This window comes from Ceratotherium simum, chromosome 6 (genome assembly GCF_057802395.1).
Source record: "Ceratotherium simum simum isolate JZ-2026a chromosome 6, ASM5780239v1, whole genome shotgun sequence".
NCBI lineage: Eukaryota > Metazoa > Chordata > Mammalia > Perissodactyla > Rhinocerotidae > Ceratotherium > Ceratotherium simum.
The window spans coordinates 50,796,581-50,806,252 of record NC_141905.1 but is presented as its reverse complement, the minus strand read 5'-3'; the positions used below and the strand labels follow the sequence as shown (position 1 = coordinate 50,806,252).

The 9,672-nt window shown below is 42.7% G+C and overlaps 1 pseudogene; it reads left to right on the top strand.

Annotated features, from left to right (window-relative positions):
- Nucleotides 1-509: 509 nt before the first annotated feature.
- LOC147916862 (DNA-directed RNA polymerase II subunit GRINL1A pseudogene) lies at nucleotides 510-9,324 on the top strand (annotated as a pseudogene).
- The last annotated feature ends 348 nt before the right edge of the window (nucleotides 9,325-9,672 follow it).

Below are 9,672 nucleotides of genomic sequence, written 5' to 3'. Positions count from 1 at the left end.
AAATCAGAGCAGGAATGCCCCACTTTGGGAGGGATCCAGCACCGGCCAGGCCTCCAGGCAGAGCGGCACAGACGTCCTAACCGTGCCGGGTCCGGGCCCCCCGGCTTCTGCTTCTGCCCCAGTCTCCCCGGCCCGCCCGCAGCAGGAACCCAGGTGGGCCTCTGGGCTGCGCCCCTGCAGGTCCCTGTGAGGAGCGAGGCCAGCGCGGGCCCCCTGCCCACAGCGTCAGCAGCCGCGGGGGAGCCCGGCGGCCAGAGGGAACCGCGCCCACGCCGGGCAGCCCCGACCCCGCCCAGAGCCAGAGATTTTGCGCTAACGCGAGACCCCAGCCCCTCCCCATGGCCACGGCCACAGCCGGCAGGGGCCGCTGGTAGCTTCTCCAGGAAGTTCAAGATCAGATCTACAGACGAAATCTTTTTCCGAGGTCTGCGGGAAGGAACCTGAATGAACCTGAAGGCAAGGCCAGAGGGCGGACGCTCCACCCTCACGCGGTGGGCAGGGAGGCGGGGATGACGCACGAAGCAGCTTCCGCGGCCAAGCCGGCTCCCCGCGCTTCAGGCGGAGGACGCAGACCCCGCTCCCCGGAGCCCGGAGACGACGCGGGGCCGGCGGCGTCCCCGCGGGCAGCGCCAGCGCGGCTGGGGCAGGACTCGCTGCTGCGCCGGCGGCGCGGCCAGGAGGACTCGGGCGGGGAGGGGCCGGCACACTCCGGGGCGGCCCCCCCGGTCCGCGTAAACGCGGCTCCCGCACCTCCACGGCCTGCGGGAGCGTCGCCTCCAGGAGAACCACCGCCGGCGCACAGGAGAGGCCGCTCCAGCCGCGGGCCGTGCTCCGCCCGCCGGGGCCAAGCCGCAGCCCGGCGCGTGTTCCCCGAGCCCTGCTCTCTCGCCGGCCTGTCTCCCTCTTCTCTTCCGCCTGGTGAGGGAGGCGAGGTGGCTCTGTAAGATAAACAAACACAATCCCAGTGAGGACAGACAGAGGCTGTTGACTCAGGGCTCGTGGAGCGCGGAGTCGGCCAACATCACTTGCGTTTGGCAGAGACGCCGGGCAGGCAGGGCGTGGGAGAGCTTTCTAGTGAGAAGGGAAGGCTCCACGGGTGCTGACGAGGCTGTTGGCACGGGGGAAGCTAGAGGAGGGCTAACTAGAGTGGGACATCTTATGTGATTGGTTTGGGGAACAGATTTGGCTTTCTCTGGTTGGACCTGAGTTAGAAGGGGAAGGTGGATGTGAGGGGCAAAAAATAGGAAACGAGCAGTCGTTGACCCAAGTTCTGATACCTGTTGCTTTACTAGAATAAGGAGCCCAAAGTAGCCACGTAGCAATTTCAGCTTCCAGGATATGGGAGCCATGAATCAATGTAGATCCATAACTCTGGACATCTCCCCTTCTAGGAAAAGTTAACTTCCGGGTGAACTGTCCAAAGCTCTTCCACTGGAAGAGAACTTCCCAAACCACTGTCCTTCAGAGCTACCCCTAAATGGCGCTGGAGCTCTGCAGTTGTCTACTTTTGGGTGGTTCCCCCATGTTGTGCAGAGCCACGTATAAATTAGCCCAAATAGTCTCTTCCTCAGTCAACTAGTCACATAGAACTCCCCATGAGGACACAGGTAAGGATTGAAAGAGAAGAGGCAAGGTAGTAGGAGTACAGGTCATGGGAATCTTGCTTGTTGACTTACTTGAGCCTTTAGGTCCCACATGGGCTCAATTTCATATATACCACTTCTACTTAATGATGGAGGGCTACTGTGCACACCCAACTTTGTATTTTGATGGGTTAGACTACACACAATTCGTGATGGGTAGTCAAGTCGTATATAACTTGGTGGCTCATGGTCAAGCATTCAGTTTCTACTAGAGCCCTGGATAAGCCAGACACTGTTCCTCAAATGAGAACAGTAATTTGCAGAGCATGGCATAGCTGTGCTCCAAAATCCTAAGGGTGTGTTCTGTGATTCATCTGACAAAGGCTCCATAGAGCATCTCTATCTGTCACAGATACTTTGGGCATCATCAAATCTGTTAGGTCATATGGCACAAGTAGCAGAGGAGCTTGGCTGCAGCTCAGACCTATTGCAGACCTTTCTCTTACTCTGGGCCCACTCAAAACTGGCAGCCTTTAGGGTTATTCAGAAAATGGGTCAAAGGAGCATGCTCAAATGAGGATGTATTGTCTCCAAACTCCAAGGAGGCCCGCTAGGCCCAGTGCCTTTTTCTCAATGGTAGGAGGGAACAGATGCCACAACGTATCCTTCACATTGGAAAGTACATGTCAACAATGCCCAAGACACTCGCCTCCTAGACATGTCACTGAGGTGGCAGACTTCTGAAATTTTAAGGGGTTATTTCCCACCCACTGATACCCATGTGTCTTACCAAGGTGTCTAGAATGGTTGCAACTTCCTGCCTACCAGGTCCAAATCAGCATAATACCACCAATATCACAGTGGACCAACATGATGTCTTGTGAAATGGAGAAATGATCACAGTCTCTGCAAAGGAAATAGTGACAGAGGACTGGAGAATTATATATCCCTGAGATAGGACAGGGAAGGTGTATATCTGGTCCTGCCAGCTGGAAGCAAACTGCTTCTGATGGTCTTTACTAACACAGATAGATAATACAGCATTTACCAGATGCATAGCTGCATACCATGTGCCAGGGAATGTCAGTTTGCTCAGTCAACAAAAGGACGTCTGAAGCAGCAGCTAAATTGGCGTGACCATCTGATTAAGTTGATAAAAGTCCACTGTCACCAAGATCCATCTGCCCTTTGCATAGACATAATTGAGCAATCCTTTAAAGAGGAAGAAATTGGCATTAAGACCACACAACTAATAAACGTCTTACTAGAATTCAAACCCATCTTTCTGGCTCCAAAGTCTAAGAGCGTGTCCCCACACCATCAGACCTCAGTGACTCTGTAATCACATCCAGTTGTCACCACAAATCTGGACCTGCAGATTCATAACTAGGAATTAGTCTCACTTTTTGGTAAAAAAAAAAAAAAAATCCTTTCCCAAATATTTAATAGATTGCAAAGTAGGTACCGAAAATAAGATCCAATCCTTCTGCAATAATTGAATGGTTTCTGGTGGAAGTCCAAATCGTGACTGGCTTTCTAGATGGTGGTTTCGTAACGTATCAGTGTCCTCAACCTCCGCGATGGGCGCGAGCTGCGGTGCTGCGGAGGGGCCGAGTGTCCGCCGCCCGCCCACCTCGGCCCCGCTGCCCTCGCGGCCGCAGCTCCAAGCCCCAGCTCCCCCGACTCGGGGCAGCGGAGTTTGGCGGAGCTGTGGGAGCCGTTGAAGCGCCAGGAGAGACTTGGCACAATGAAAAATTCATTGCAAGTTGCCCACCAAGGGTAAAAAGATCTTAGACTCCGGCCAAAATGTAAGCTGCCATTGCAGAACGTGAACGGCTTCGAAGAAAAAGGAGACGGTTTCATCCCGTTGGATTAGACTAAGCTAAGGCGAAAAGCCACGGCGGGAGTGGATGTGGACACAGGTAAGGCCCAGAATTCTGACACTGATACTGACATTTCATGACCAGCTCCTGGCTGCTCCTCTGTAGATACAGCAGGTCATCTAAAGCAACCTCACCCAGGAAGGGACTGTCCATCTCCACAAAACGGACGCAGAGGCTTCAGGGGCGAGGTAGCTATGGGCAAAGGCAAGGCTTCCAGCTGCAGAGACAGGGCATCTTCCTTATCTCCTTATCGGAAGCTAGTGGGCACCTCCCTCAGCATCTACATTCAAGTTAAGCAGAAGATACTCCAGCTCTGACAACCTGTCTATTGATAGGGTACAAAGGACCATAATTGCAACCAAGGTGAACACCACTCAGAAGAAAACACAGGTACTGTAACTTGACAGGCCTTCATAGTGGAACTCAGAAGAAGCCTCATCCATGGAGGCGCTAGGAATTCGACCCAAAAACCCAGTGCCCCCACCACATAAATTTAAAACAAATGTATTACCTTTCCAACAAAATAATTCATCTAGTCATCATCCAAGAAGAGGAGCTCCTGTTTCCTCAGAAGGAGGGCACAGGGAGAAGAGGCATCTTGACATCACAGCAACTAGACTTCTACCACTTCGCCATATGCCTACACAGCTGCTTTCCTAGAAGGATCTTTGGCACTTCAGAAACAGTTATGAGGAGATGCAAGCCAAGCTCACGGGACAAAAATTAGCTGAAAGATTGAATATTAAAATGCAGAGCTGTAATCCAGGAGGGGAGACTTCAGGGGAAATACTGAGAAGTAAGGGATGAAGATCATGATCAGTTCTCAGATGATGTGTTGTGAAAACAGGCATTGGGATAATATCCTAAATCTCTCCCTGTTGAGATGTGGTTATCTTACATCAGACTTTTTAAGTATCGAGATCAGTGTCAGACACTGTTGAGGGCAAGAATTTTATAAAGTTACACTAAGGAACCTGTAAAAAAGTGCCCAGTTCATCTGTCAGAAGATGAGTTTCATATGCTTGAAAAGTTTAATATTTGAATATTGTGTTTAACCACATTGTATTAAAGTTTTGCACTATGTCAGGCATTGGTCTGAGTACTGCTTATAGTAGAGCACTCTCTTTTTTTCTTTAAACCAAATGAAAGCAGGTAACTACTTTTTCTCTTATTCTCATCTCTATCAAATAGTATTTATTACATGTCTTTCAGTGAAATACTTAGCTGTGCCAAGCATCACCTAAAATGAATTAGGAAGACATAGTACCCTGCTTTTTGGGATAAAGAAGGGAGCAGTCTAGAGAATTTTATGCATTTTTGCACGGGGTTATTGAAATATTGGATGTGAAGTACCTAGGAAGAAGCTCATAGGAAATGCTTAACAACTGTGTGTGTTTCCTCCTTCCGTCTTCCTTAGGAAGAGTGTTACCTTTCTTCTGGTTGGGAATAAGGAGTACTTCTAGTAGAAGAGGAAAGGTGGAGGGTCTTTCTCAGTGACCAAATTGTCCTGGAGTAGCCTGGGCTCTCAAAAGTCTAAGATGATGGATGGAGGTGAAGGTTGCACTCTACTTGTGTTGAGTTCTTTGATCTCACAGATGATAGGTTCATTTACTGGAAATTAACATTTGAAAAAGAATTAATATTTTCAAAGGCTACAATTGAATTGTCTTGCCAGTACATCACTTTAAATTTCCCCAAAAGAGGCACATATATACGTTGCAGAATCCTCAGTCTCACATATATACACTTTCATGTCACTTAAAGTATTACTTGGTTGTCTCCAGAGAAATTAACTCTTATGCTATCAAAGATTTCTTTGTCTAATATGTTGATGCCTCTAAACACTGTTGAAAGAAGAATAAAATATTAATCAGAGCAAAAGAGATCAATCCTTAAAGGATTACCTATGTTAGACCTACAAATTTTATTTCTACGACTGTATCCTAATGAAATGACCGTGGATATGTAGCTTATATTGGTTTTAAAAAATGGAAATAATCTAAACATCCAACAAAGGGGATTTGTTAGGTAAGTTATTATACTTCTAAATGAAAAAATCATACATGCAACCATTAAACGTCGAAAGAGTTGCAATACTAAGTGGGAATAAAAGCAGATAACTAAATAATATGTATAGTATTAGCCCATTTTTGTGAAATTGTGTATGCAGAGGAAAATAGGGTTGGAAGTATGTACACCTAAATGGAAAATATATTGAATGTATATAATAACTAAAAGCCATTAATAATAAGCAAATAAATTAAATTTATAGAAAGGAATTTACCATAAGGAAAAACATAAAAAATAATAATAAAAATAATTAACATTTATTGAGTGCTATATGCCAGGCACTATTCTAAGTGCTTTACACATATGATCTTATCTGAACTTTGAAATGGCCCTAGACACTATTAAACCTCTTTTACAGATGAGGAAACTGAGGCATAAAGAAGTTAAAAATCTTGCTCAAGTTTGCATGGCTCGCAAATTGTAGGTGTTGGCTTGAATTTAGGCAGTCTGCCCCTGAGTCTGCACTCCTAAGCACAGTCCTGGACTTCCTTCTACTTCCCTCTGCCACAGCAGAGTGTAGAAAGATCATGTGAACAATATCTTGCATTTCCCCCTCTAGCTCCACTTTCCATCCTTCTCCACCCCGCCCTGTGAAGTAGGAGGCATACCGAATAGATTACATTAGCAGGGTCCTATGTCCTCTGGCTACTGGTTGTGTTTTGTCAATGGGGGGCACCTGCAGAAGATTGAAGGGAGGGAGACAGTGATAATAGAGTGTTTATTCTCTGGTTCTCTCCCTGCTGGAAGGCTGCAGGCTATGTAATTCTACTGAAGGATACTGCTTCTTTCAAAGAGGCTTCTATGAGACTCTCTCCTTCCATTTTCCAGTAACCATCTCATCTCTTGAGGTGTAGAGATGGTTAAGAGCTGGGCTACTATCATTCCGGGATTACTGTGCTATCTTGTGGTTCCCCTACCCCACAACTGTTAAATAGTGCCTTTGTAAATCAGCTCACTTTCAGTCATCCTTTTAAGTGTCCTTGTTAGAGTCCTGACTGATACAAGTTGTGATCCCTGTTTTCAAAAAGCTGACATTAAGCATTTCGGGCACATACTACATTAATAGGAGGGTTTAGCTAGTTGCATCCAGGCTCTTGCCTTTCCCCAATGGCATTTTTAAGAAATAGCAACCGGTTCCTCTGACTTCACTGTATACACAACAAAGACTTAGCCAGAATTCTTATTCAAAATACAAGTATAACAATTTCAGGGAAATCAGTCAACTGACAAGATATTATTGATTGTTTACTGTATGTTTTGTGGGACACTGAAGTTATATGCCATGAAACGTTAAGAGTGCCCAACATAGCGTCATTTATTTGGCTACTGAACGCCAAGTCCTATATTTTGGCCATAATACGGATTAAGCAGTTGGTCTTCTGAGTGGCAGTTCCCAAACTTGCATTGGTAAACATTTCTTAATTGTAATAGTTTACTAGATTTACCTAGATTCACAGGTAATGTCTTCTGTTAGCTTCTAATCTTTCATAATGTTTAACATTAGCCCTTGCACATAATGAGTGCTCAACAGATATTGACTCAATGAACAATTTTTAAAATATAAAATAAAAATCAAATAATTCAAGTCCTCACGAACAACTGCAGCTCTTGGTTCATGGAGTTTAAGGCTATTTACATCTTATTCAAAAATGCTTTTCTGCAAAAGGATGTGTTTACTGATTTCATATGCTATTAGTACTTCTTTAAACCAAATCTATGCTTCTCAAGCAACTTTTGGTTAATCATAACTTTCTGTGTATGTTTGTTTATTGCTTTTGCATGATATGTTTGGCAGGGTTAGAGGACGGGAATAGTTTCTACCATGGTAAATAGAAAGAATAACTTGGAATTGTAATGGCTATTCTGGAGAACCTCGGTTTCAGACGAGGCCTCTTTAAGGGGATACCCGTAAAAGAGAGGATTCAAAACCTCTCACTATGGAATGCAATCTTTACTTAATATACAGAAACTTCTAAAAGACAAAGTAATTTCAAAAACAGCTGTAAAAATGATCCTCACAGTAAAAAGAAAAGAATCTTGAATACATATCTTTGGCTATCTGAGCAGGTCCATCTGCCAAGGAGCAATGGCTCTAAGTGTTCTTCTGAGTTTTGTACCTGAGATCTGGTTAAAATTTTGAAGATCTCTATTTGTGTTTATCTGTCTCTGTGTGTATTTGTCTGCCTCCAGATGGTACAATTTCTAAAGGAGCTCTATTTAATTAGCTTTAAATAAACATTTTTACAAGTTATTTCTAAATATAACAGAAACTAACCCAGATGTCTTTCAGGTTAACATGATATAAAATGATCTTTAATAAATGAAAAGCTTGTTTGTTGCTTGGTTTAATTGAAATAAATATGTTTTCCGAGTTATCGACAGTGAATATGATGCAAACATGTTATCTCGGTTGGAAAATTCGTCAGAAAAAATAGTAACAATAATAACTGTTTCTGTCTGAAGTCTCATGAGGGTTTTGTAGGCAATCTAAATATAATTATTGGGAACAAGTCAACTAAACAGACATGAAAAGGATAAAAGTTTTTTGGGAGTTGGCCCAGTGGCGTAGTGGTTAAGTTCGCATGTTCTGCTTCAGCAGCCTGGGGTTTGTGGACCTACTGGGCATGGACCTACTCACTGCTCATCAAGCCATGCTGAGGCGGTGTCCTGCATAGAAGAGCTACAACTCTACAACAATGATATACAACTGTGTACTGGGGCTTTGGGGAGAAAAAAGAAAAACGAGGAAGATTGGCAACAGATGCTAGCGCAGGGGGAGTCTTCGTCAAAAAAAAAAGTTTTTTGGGGAACATTTTAACAATAATTATATGTTGTGATGTATATACTTAAAACAACTTAAGATAATGGCTAACTGCTTTAATGGCACATGAAGTTTTTGTGAATAATCTAAACATAATTGTTGAGAACAAGTAATTTAGATAGACAAAAATGGGTAAGAGTTTTGGGGTGCTATCATTATGTGTTATGATATATACGCTTGAAAAACAGCTTCAAAAATCTTTTTGGTAATTTGAAACTTCAGAGTTTTGCTAAATTAAGCTAAATGATAAAATTTATTGAGTATCTGGTTCATTTCCACACAAGATAAAACATTAAAAATTGATTACTAAGCATAGATTTGTCTGCCTTTGGTTTCTTATCTCAGAGAAACTGAAAGATGCTTAAATTTATTGATAAACATGTTTTTTGCATATTGAGAAATTTTCTATGAGAAAGCACATATTTCTGGAAAGTCTGTATGCAAGGAAAGCAAAATGTATGCTGTCAGTAAAGAAGGTATAAAGAATAGAGATATTTTTGTTTGTTTTGTTAAGAAAGATAAATTTGTCCTAAAATACTAGGAAAGAAAAAAGGAAAGACAGCATGGGACAAATTCTGAACATAAAAAGTAAGTCACAAAAGGTTTACGGAAGTAAAACCCTGAGAAGTTTTGTACATGGTCAAGTTGGCTAAAGTAAGCTGGTGGAAAATTAGGATTTGGCTTTCTTTCTTATAAAGACAACTTTCTTCAACTTTTGGTCTGCTCTTTATATAGAGGTTAAAAAGGCATTCCTTTGAGTAAGTCTACCTAAAAGATAGGACATCTATGGTTTGTTAAAATAATTTCCTATGCTCAAAAGAACTGAGGTCTCTATTAAGGTTTTTTTTTGACTGTTTTAACTCTGTTTGCCTTTGACTGTTTCTATTGTCACCTTGAAGAATGGGATAACTAGACATTATTTCCTATTTGACCAAGTTTGTTAAAGCCTTTTGATATTTTTGACAAATTTCCCCCCAAATTAAAATCTTTTTTTAACTTAAAAAGGAAACTTTGAGAATTTTCAATCAGCCTTGAAAACTTCTCAAAGAATTTATTCTCTATTTCTATAAAGAGAAAGGCATTAAACTAATTAGACTTATTTGGTATGTGAAATTACATGGGAAATATTGTCAAATAAATTATAATAAGCCTTCCTAGGTTATATTATATAGGTAAATGTTATTAATGTAAATGATTTTTTAAAAATATATAATATTCCAAAAGTTCTGATCAGTCATAATTCTAGTTATTATCTCAAAGTGTTATATGTTACAGAAATAGCCAAGTGTCTTTATCAATTGCCATTTTTTAATGT